The sequence below is a fragment of the Lupinus angustifolius genome, chromosome LG14 (assembly GCF_001865875.1).
Source record: "Lupinus angustifolius cultivar Tanjil chromosome LG14, LupAngTanjil_v1.0, whole genome shotgun sequence".
NCBI classification, from domain to species: domain Eukaryota; kingdom Viridiplantae; phylum Streptophyta; class Magnoliopsida; order Fabales; family Fabaceae; genus Lupinus; species Lupinus angustifolius.
This window is the reverse complement of record NC_032022.1, coordinates 15509086-15520359: the sequence shown is the minus strand read 5'-3', so window position 1 is coordinate 15520359 and position 11274 is coordinate 15509086.

The window sequence follows — 11274 nt, the reverse complement described above, 5'->3', positions numbered from 1 at the left end:
CTTTGTTTACAAGTGAGGCTCTTGCATCTAGAATTTAAACTAAAAAGATGTAGATAAAAATATAATGTATTAAATACGATATTCAAAACACATTCTACAAATAATAGAACCCTTTCATATCATATAAATTTTTAATTTTTAAGATTGAAAAACAACTTTACATTAAATATAAAAGTATTTAACGATGTAATGATTTCACTATTATTCCTTATCCCCGTAGTTGCGGTCAAGAAAAACCCTTATATTATTCTCCACGTGAAGAAACTTAACTGGGTGACAAAACATGCAACGATATTTTATGTTAACTATGAATCAGATTTAAATTCGTTAAAAGTGATGAGTGGTTCCATATCAAAATCACAAGCAGGTCGAAATGAAAAAAAAAAAAAAAATTATGTGAAGGAAGAAACATGTTGTCGGCCACCAGCACATGTTTGAAATACATATATCTATGTGGATTATTTATTAGTGGTGTTGACCTTGTTAGAGTGAGTTTAGTTTGTGTTTCTATTGAGATTATAGTAAAAAATAAAGTAGCAATATAATAAGCTATCCAGCTGTAATATAACCCTTTTGTGTCTTTTTTTTTTTGCTTTCTTTTAATGCTTGTTCAATTTCTTCGATATACATATTTTCTTTTATTTGTCTTTTGTTTTAGCAAAAGCCAAGGCGGGAGTGGACAATTGTCTTCCCTTTTGAATTTGTGTCTGGGTTTTGTTAAGGAGTAATAGTTTATGTTCAACCAAATTAAATGATCATTATAGGAAAAAAATAATTTTTTTTCCTCAGATTATACACTTAGGAGCTGTTATTGCCAAGAAAATTAAAGCAATAAGATTGCACAATTTAACATTTGCAAAATATTTCTTTAATTAAATGGTTGAGGTGATACATAGTTTGAAAATTCAAATCTCATCTACCAACAAAATGTCAGTATCAATTAATGTACTAACTTATGGCCATGAAACAAATATTTTTTGGTAAGGTTAAACATTCAAAATTTGGAATAGAGTAATTTGTCGTGTCTCCGTTATAGGGAGGTTGTAAGTTGAGAGGAAGATTGCACTTGCATTTATGATACTGATGGCACTTGCATTTATGATACTAAACTTTGAAAACTTACATGGAAGAGTAAGAGAAAGCAAATACTGGTATTTTATGTGGAACTGGTCAATTAACAATTCATTGGGTTTATTTTTATGTGGAACTGGTCAATTAACTTTCATTTATGATACTAATTAAAAAATTATAAAAATACAATATAAAATTTTATATTATTTGAAGAAAGTTGATTAACTAGGAATATGATAACATAATCATTTTAGAACGCATGATAATCTTAAAAAAGAAAGTTAATTGATTAGGAATATGATAACATAATCGGTGTGAGTGCAAAGTTTGAATAAGCATCTCATTTCAATTACAGAGGGCCAAGTCAATGAGGGCACATCACACCGTTTTTCTCAAATCTCATCCTTCCTGTGTGTTTGCCCCTTCTTTGGATTTGCAAGAAGAAATATAAGATATTTCTATAATATTTTCTTTTAGCAAGGTGTTCAAAGAAAAGATGAATGGAAGAATGAAAATAAGAACTTCTTCTTGATTGAGAAGTTTTTGAAAACAAAAGAGATGAAAATAAATGGAATGCTTTCACACTTTTATTAGAATTGAACTTGATGATAATACAAAAAATGAAATGCTAAACTTATAGGCAAGAGAACTCACAACAACTTGTTAACAAACTTGCCTAACTAATTAGCACATGTTACATATGTTAAATATGATGAAAAACACTAAAACAATGATAGCTTGGGCTGCAAGTAATGAAAAGCCCATTAACCCTAAGCTCTTAATTCTGCCTCGGATATCATGCCTAGCCTGAACTTTGGTTTGATGAGTGCCCTGAGTGACCTTGCTTTTATGGGAGGCTTGAGTGGCCTGATGTGTGCATAGGACAGATCTGACCTGGTGCTGACGCGCCTTGGCCTGATGTTTGCGCACCTGATCCGCCCTGGCCTGATGTTGGTGCAGCTGATGCGCCCTGGCCTGGTGCTGGTGTGCTTGATGCGCCATGGCCTGGTGCGGATGCACCTGATGCGCCTTGGCTTGATGCTAATGCACCTGATGCACACTGGCCTGGTGCTGATGCATATTATCTGGCTCGGTCAAGAGCAAGGTGAAGGCCAGTGATGGTGTATCAACTTTCTTGGCAGTGTGGTTATTGTCCCTGATCATGGACAATCCCTACTTAGGCCTGGCTGCAACATTATCTGTCTTAGATAACAAGGCATCATTGCTTCTAGTTATGCTTTGTTTGGACATGTTATGGTTAGACAAATTGCACACAATATTGTTAATGATATGATCAAGAGAAGAGTTGGGATTGTGATCATTATTTAATTTTGATAGGTATCTCAAAACTTAGAACTCTTTAATTTAAATATGGATTGTGTTTACATGTAACCTAATAACATCATTTAATAAACAAGTTAACATCAAAAAACAAAATTCAGTATTGCTTGATATATTAAATGTGTCAATTTTTAATGCAAATTAAAACTATTGTTTTTTCTTCTTCAAACAATATTCTTGCATCACTTGACAATACCGTTCTTTAAATATTTAGCTATAATAACATTTCACAATATGAACATATTATACTAATATATACATGACTACTAGCTGTATAAGTACTATAAACTCTTAATTAAACGTATACATATTAAATAAGTGGATGAAGCTTGATTTTCCTTATAACCTTTTTTCTCTCAAAAACACAATCTTAACCTAGTTAATTAAGCATTTCCGAAAACATAACTCTAGCATATTTGCTAATGTATATTTAATCATATGCGTCATAAGTGCAATGGGATGTATATAACTATATATATACAGACATCTTCTGAAACCTTGTTGGGTTTACTTGGATAATCTAAAGGGTAGAAAAAATAACCCCATGGCCATTTAAGTAGACAATAAAATCTGGTTAAGAAACATGCCACTTGAGTTTAATGAGTCATTCCTTTGCACTAGTAAAACAAATATGTTGTAGTGGATATTGTTTATGTCTTCTTGATAGCACACAAAAGACATCGACAAAAAGCCCAGGCATGTGCTTTCCCCTGCTTATTAAAGGGGGTCAATTGATTCGTTGACTTTATTCCCTTTCTCTATATATGTGCAGCTTCGTTTTATTTGTTTTTATATTAGTTTTTTTTGTAGTGCCATTATCTCAACTTTCTCTATATTAACAGGCATTTTTATTTTATGTTAGTTCTTACCAAGAAAACGTATATGAATTGCCATTCTTAGTTGGTGGAGACATGGGTTAGTAACACAAATGTTAGTTGCTTGTCATCACTTCCGTCAATGGCTATTGTTTTTCTGTCAATTTGGGAGTTGGAACTCCTATTTTAGAGGAGTTATTGATTATGAAGCAGAGTTTGTAGTTTGCTTAGAATTTGGGTCTCAAAATGTTATCCTAGAATGTGATTGTCCGGAGGCTATTCAATTTATTTTAGAAACGTCATGGATTCGTCTTCACAATATTTTGAGTATTGTCTCTAACATTTATGTTTGAATTATTAGTGACTGGATTGTTGAGTTAAAGTTTGTTCTAAGAAAGGCTAATATGATAGTAGATTTTATCGCTAAGCTTGAGCTACATTCTTCGGACACGTTCAAGATTTGACACTTAGCCCGCCTGGATGTCAACATCTTCTAGACATGTACTTATGTTACTTGTCTTAGCTTTTGTCTTTTTATAATTTCTGTTGTACCAAAAAAATCTTATGTTTTTGAGTTATTATTATGATCTTTTATTTTAAGTATCTTTTAAGATTATAACACATTTTTAATAAATGTAATTTATATGTCTATTTTTATTAAATTAAAACGAGTTACTTAATTTATCTTTTATCATCTTCCAATAATTATTTCACTTATCTTTTCATAATTATTTGACTTACTTATTGTCTCTTAATTGCTATAATTAGAAAGGTAAAGGTAAAATACTAGTCATAAATATTATCTTAATGTTTTTTTAAAAGAAAGTTTAGGTAAGAACCAAAAGAATCCTATAAAAAAGACATTAAAAATCAGAGGCAGTATTGGAATTCTTCTTCACTTAGATACATGATCCTGAGACTAGGTGATGGATGCTCTGGGGGATTATCATTTTTTCACTTGTTCTTTAACGGTCACGATTAAGTGTAATATTTCTTAGTAATTATTTATAAGGTACTTATAGCTAAGTTAAACATATTAGGAAAAGCGTGAAACATTATTTGTAAATCTTAATTCTTTTCAAAGTAAATATATTAACATTATAAAATTACCCCTTCATATATCATCAAGTGAAATTAAATGTTTATTAAAATATTTAGATGGTAATAAATATAGAGTATAATTATGGAGGGATGTATTTGATATAGATGATTTAATAGTACCTAAATATTATGAAATAAAATATATTTAGGGGAGAAATTTATACTTACTTTATAACAAAAAGTAAGTGCCATCAAAGTGGGAAATCATCGATCATCTTTCAAAGTTTTAGCCATTTCAAATTTCGTACATTGCCATTTCATGCGTTCATCCCCCCAACAAAGTTAAGCAGAAAAAAAAGGCCAATGACACTTTTAATTTATTTATATTGTAGCCTACCAAATGTGAACGAAATTGAAAATTAAAGTAAGAAAGAATTAAAGAAAAGTAAACTCGAGACACATAGCCCCATGAAAAGGGAGATTATAAAAAAGAAGAAAGGTGAGGAATGCTGAAATTGAGGGTCACGGGCTATCAATATCTAGTGATTTTGTTTGGCTTGTCTTTGCGATTATGAGATAAAAAAGGAAAAAGAGTGGAACAATAATAATGCACTTGTGTGGACTTTAAATATGGTTTTACTGTCACACGATTCACAAATATGACCATGTGAACGTGCACAATGTAATTTCCATGGTTCTATATTACATGGTTAGATTTGGAGAAATAATTGATAACGGAAGCTTCTTTTGATTGAAAATTGAATTTAACACAATCATGATAAATAAAAAAAGATATGACACACTACAACATTAAATAATAGAGAGAGAGGAACCTGGAAGTAGAAAAATGTGAAGTGGCCCCTGTACTGAGAATAGATAGAATCTGATTTTAGAACATAATTGAAGGGACAACAACAATACATGCAGTTTGATTAATCAATATGACAGGAGATACACATTCCGTGCGTGATTGTTATAATGAACAAGTACCCATCTATTTACAGCCTCACACCACATAGAGGCAAATACAACATAACAAATCAAATGTGAAATGTAAATTCATGTTTTATTAATTGTACAAAAATGTAATGTCAAAGATATATTTATACCTCTGACAGAAAATGGTGAAAGAAAAGGTTGGTCACATGCACCATGGGATAAGTATCCAATGGGCTGGTGGGCTTGGGCTTGTATAAATAAGTGTAATTCATGGTTCTACTCAAGTGAATATTTATTGTCAAAGGTTATGTACTATGATTTAACTATGATGTTATTTAGTTTGACTAACTGGTCTACATGATTGAGTGTGTTGTGCTGACCCATAGTTGTCCAGGAAACTAGGAAGGCTTTTTGGTTTCACTATATGGTGTGGGCTTTAATATCATAAAAAACATTTCATCTTTATTGTTTTCGATGAGAAAAAGCCCGTTAGTATTAGTTGGAAAGAAAAGTGACATAAGTAGATTGGGTTGACAACAACTTAATCATGATAAAGTTGGCTGAACTATGAGTCTATGAGCATTTAAGCATTCTTAGATATTGCCAACCTAATAGTCTCTACAAAGAACGAACGATAAAAACCCAATAACGTGTAAATGAGGAAGCAAATCCAAACCATGTAACTTCAAATATGATATTTATTTCTCTTCCTTATTACTCTTAACATTATATTTTTAACTAAAACTCTATGTTGTGTCATCTCTCTTCAAGCATAATTCTATAGTTCAAGCAAAATTTTCTGTGTGATTTCTTTATAAGAAAAATAACAAATGATAAAAATAGTTGAAACATGATTAGTGGTCATAATACATTGTCCGCTTTCACTAGACATCTGAAGAGGAAAAAATATCTCATTTTTATCAATTGCTTTACAAAATTCAATGACAACTTTTATGGAACCCTTGTCCTGTAATCTCAGTATGCTTTAGAGTTAATATTCTAGCGGTCACACTATGCTTTAGAGTTAGATTGATCTATTCTATTTTCATCCCTCATTATTTCATTCGTCTCATAATTTTTGATGTTTTAGTTTTTTTGTATTTTTTGAAATCTTTCAATATAATAAAAATTCAATATGTATTTATAATTTATGTTTTAATGAATTACGGGTGAAGGAGTAATCCGGTTTTAGTAGAACTGTTTTGGATATGTGAAAATTACTTGTAATTTAGGTTTAAATTCAATTTTACGTGCGGTTCATCATTATGTACAATATTTTCTGCCAAATTTTTATCTTAACTATATTATGGAGTAAAATATGTGAATGTCAATAGTTCGTAATTATGTACTGAACTATATGATGGTCGACTTGATGGATCTATTACTTTTTGGAAAACGTAAGTCTCGGCTTATATTGTTAAATACATATATACAATGCCTAATCTCCACTTGTTTTCATAAGCATCCTATTTTTCTTCCATACTAACCCCCACTAATAATCATCTTAACTCCATTCTTACATTTATATTAATATAAACAATAGTTTTTTTATACCGGTATCTCCTCACGTTTTTAGTAATCGATTAATCTATTTTAGGTGTGTAAGTGCCCCTCGCAACAAGTATCGTTTTTAGGAATTAAACCCTTGACATTTTGATCATAATGTTATCTTTATGCAAAACTACCATCCATTACACTATAGATGCATAATGTCCTTAATATATCCTTTTCCTTCATGTTTACCAACCAAGTTCTAACTCTATCTTGAATGTCGAGTAAGAGCAACCACACTGATTATTCTAAAGAAAAAGATATATAATGTTATTATTTCATGTGAAATTGTAATAAATTATAAAATAACACGTGGGACCAAATAAAAATGAAATTGATAGTTAGTGATTGAGATGCTATAAATTACATTACCCTCATCTCTATAAGCATGTATGAAATAGTTATATTTATAGTAACTATAAAAAAGTAATTACACAATGAATATCATATTTCCTCAATATATGAATGGAATGGTTAGGCTGTTGATTTGATGTATTATAAGAGTTGGTTATATTTGGTATTGATAATAAGGAATTTATAAAAAAAATAAGGCGGTGTCTTAATAAATGACCTAAAAACATTATTTAAGGTCGGTGGCAAAATAATAACATTTAGGCGTAGTTAAGAAGTAATGACATTTTTGTATTACTTCCACACATCATATTATTTTTATACGACACAATAATAATAGTAATAATAATAAGATAACCATTAATAATAATAGTAGTGGTAGCAACAACATAAAAGAGAGTACAAGTAGTGGATCTTGTAAAAGAAAGTGTAAATAAAATAACCCTAAATACAATAAGACAAGAGGCAAGTTGGCGAACAGAAACAAGGACAGGGTGAAAGACACAGAACACGCGATGCGAATCCTTTGGAACACACAAAACAAATGTCTTTTAGTGAGGCCATGAATCTTGCTAGATTCTTCGTATCTCCGACTTTTGTGGGTGTTTCTGACCAAGAGTTTCAATAGATTAATGTGAGTGTCACATTTACTAATTCAAATGCATTCGTCGCTTTCATGCCAAAGTTTTACCCACATGCTCTCCTTCGTCATCTCTTACTTTTCCTCTCAGAGTCTCAGTTCATATTTGCTGGTCTACTAAGGCTTTATTTAAAAAGAGAAAATTTGAAAAATAAATAAATTGACATTTTCATATTTTGAGGAGTGTTTGGCTTAATACATTCTTTTGTATTCATTAAAGAGTATTATTAGGACACCCATTAATGTAACCCTAAAAATTAGTACAAATAGCTGTACTTGCCAACTTTGAGGAAGTGCATAATTATTTATTTCGTGTTTGCTCTAATAAGTTGAAAGAACTAACGAATATTTAATAAAAATGTTTAAGAACTTTAGAAAGATGCTATCCATCGGAAAACTAGATATATATCTTTTATTTGTTTAAATCCACCATTCCAAATATTACGTTTGGCATAGTGTTTTTTTATTTATACTTAGTATATGTAAGATTCTATATGGAACTTATTCAATTCTAGTAAAAACCATGCGTGTCCCTTAAATTTGAAGGTGCCTTCACTCTAATAAAAGATGAAAACTCATTTGTTAGTCCCCAAACATGACATTACCCAGTAGTTTAGTCTCACCGTTAATTAATTTCATTCACTCTCCAGTTGGTCTTATTCATTCACATGAATCGTATCTAGTTCACATAATCACATATATGGCTCATAAATCGCCACGACAACAATTGCAATTTTATTTCAACCCCTTTAAAACAAAAGATAAAAGGAGGGGGGAAAAGCAATATGATTCTTTTTTATTTGGCTTAGAAGAAAAAATGAGACATCAGTATTATGTTAACATTCATCTTTTAAAAGTCATTCACTCTATTCATATGACTCATAAAACTAAAACACCAGCCTTCTCATTTTAATAATCAATTTCATTTCAATAATATTAATAAGATGTTATTTCTAAAATATAGTTCCAAATATTGTTTATTACAAATTATTTTTAACTTCAATTTTTTATTTTCTAATTTTTTTATTCATCCAATTTGCAACAACAAAAAAAAATAACAAAATATTTACTGTAGCCAATTTCTATGCTCTGTAACTTATATGTTAATTGCAATAAAATAAAAGACAATGCATACAGATAGAGTCATTCACGTAAACAACGTAGATTTATTTATTTATATTCAAAAGGCAAACAAAATATATTTAAAGATATTATATTATTTATATTTATTAATCATTATAAAAGAGTGAGGTGAGGTAAAAGGAGAATATGCTCAAAATTTTGGGTCTCAAACAGTCTTAACCCAAGTCTTTGAATTAAAGACTCAAGTTAAGACTCTATTAAATTTTTAAAAATTATAGTTTTATAAATAAAAAATGCTGTTAGCATAAAATTATTCAAGATTGTTTTGTGGATTCCATGGAAGTGATGACCCATGTCGTTAACTTCAAAAAACTGGGAGTTAACTTAGTAGTTTAGAAGCAGTACTAGAGAGCCTTCTTTATGAAAGTAGTGGTTGTATCTTATTTTAAGAACGGAAATTGATGTTTACACCATTTATTCTTTGCCACAAGAAGCTCTAGGGCACAAACTCAATAATCACTGTCACTAACGTGGCATGGATAATATATTGGCATACCCAAAAGCTAGGAAGTGTAAGTCAATTTCTTCCATGTACCTATTATCGTTCATTTTTTGTAAATAGATTTGATTTTGATATCACTATTGACAGGAAACTGGACCTATCCTATACCTTACATCTGTTTACATATTTCGACCATTATAATTGGCAAATAAATATGATACCTTTTTTTTGTTATTATATGATACCTTTTTTATTTCTTTGGTTTTAGCAAGAACTAGGATGGAGTAGGTCCATATCGCATTAACTCAGAGCTATGGCTGGCGTTCATTAGTCATCTTTAGAATTAAAAACCAATCACAATCATTATCTCATTTTTTATAATTATAATTAATTAAAGCCAACATGAATTTTTTCCATTTTATAAATTTCTTTGACTCGCATGTTATAGTCTAGACCCAATTAATTGCTGATTATATGCATATTATACTATGTTTCAGCCCAATTAAAAATATATTAATTAATCAAATAGAAAAATATAAAAACAAAATTATATTACTTAGTAGATATTTATTGAATAAGGATAAAAAGTGATAGAATTTTTGGGACAAAAGATCCATATTCGTCTTTATGGCCTTATTTTTAATAGTTGTGGAATATTATTTGCTTATTGAGCGCCGCCTGCAGCCCCAGGTCTATGGAAGTTAGCAGAAAGCTGAAACCACTTAGCATTTTAATTACGCCAAAAACCATGCTTTTGTTTTATTCTGGCCCACTTTTTTTCTAAACTATAGCTGTGGAGAGATGTACGTGCCTTCGGATGGGAGCATCTGTTTCAAACTAGTATCTCCGATCCTGTCTTAACTACTTATATTTAGACACATATAATTAATAATTTATTTTTATAAAATTAAATTAAATTGAAAGATTACTTTTCATTTGTTTGTAAATATTAATTAGCCTGGACACCGGGACAGGAAAAGTAAGGCAAAGACAATCCAGGTTACGTGCCTTCCCCTAATTAAGAAAGGAAAATGATTACCAACAACATTATTCTATGACATTCATGCATGTAAGAATTTAACCATGTAAATGCAATGTTGAGTTTTGTAATTGTTATCAAATATATTATTCTCTATGAAAATAGTCATTTTTCAGGATACTGATTATTGGCATTTTTCTATAAAATCGTTAAAAAAATGTTATTAAAAATGATTTGTTATTTTTTAAAAGGTTGCAAGACCAGTGGAGTGTAGTTTTTCAAACCGAGGGGATTCCAGATTCCTTGTTTAAAATATTGTTGCGGCTAGATTCCCATTATTATTATTATACATATCCGTGCAGGGAATAAAAAATTGAAGAAAAGTTCAAATTGATCATTTTCGCTTATTTGTTTTTTTTTGCCTCTGTTCATCATGTCAGACGAGACTACCTAAAGACCAGTTAATAGCTTTTTTTACTACCGGCGTCTATAGACTATAACTAAAGAATTGTTAATAGTTTTCTTATTAGAAGCAGTTTATAGTTTTCATTAAATGTGTCTTTTTAGTTAATTGGCACATTTTTAGTAACATTAAATGTATTTTACTATGTCAAAAACTAAAATAGTGAAGTATTTTTTTATTTTTAAATAAATTAAATACTTTAATGTTTGATTTAATATTCTTAATTAATTTAATCAAGGACCGAATTTTGTGGAAACTGTAACAGCGACGTCTCGCATATTCAAAACAGTGACCCATTCTTAGGAAAACTATGATTCTTGCATTTCATTAATGAACTCTTAAATATGAAGAATGGTTGATGTTTATTATATTGCATGTTGTACATTAGAATAGTTTGGCTTTCCTTCAAGGCTGAATCTTTTTGGATACAGACACACATCACAATTAATTATTCTCTTTGTTTTTTATAATTGTTATTTTTACACAATTTTTTTTGTA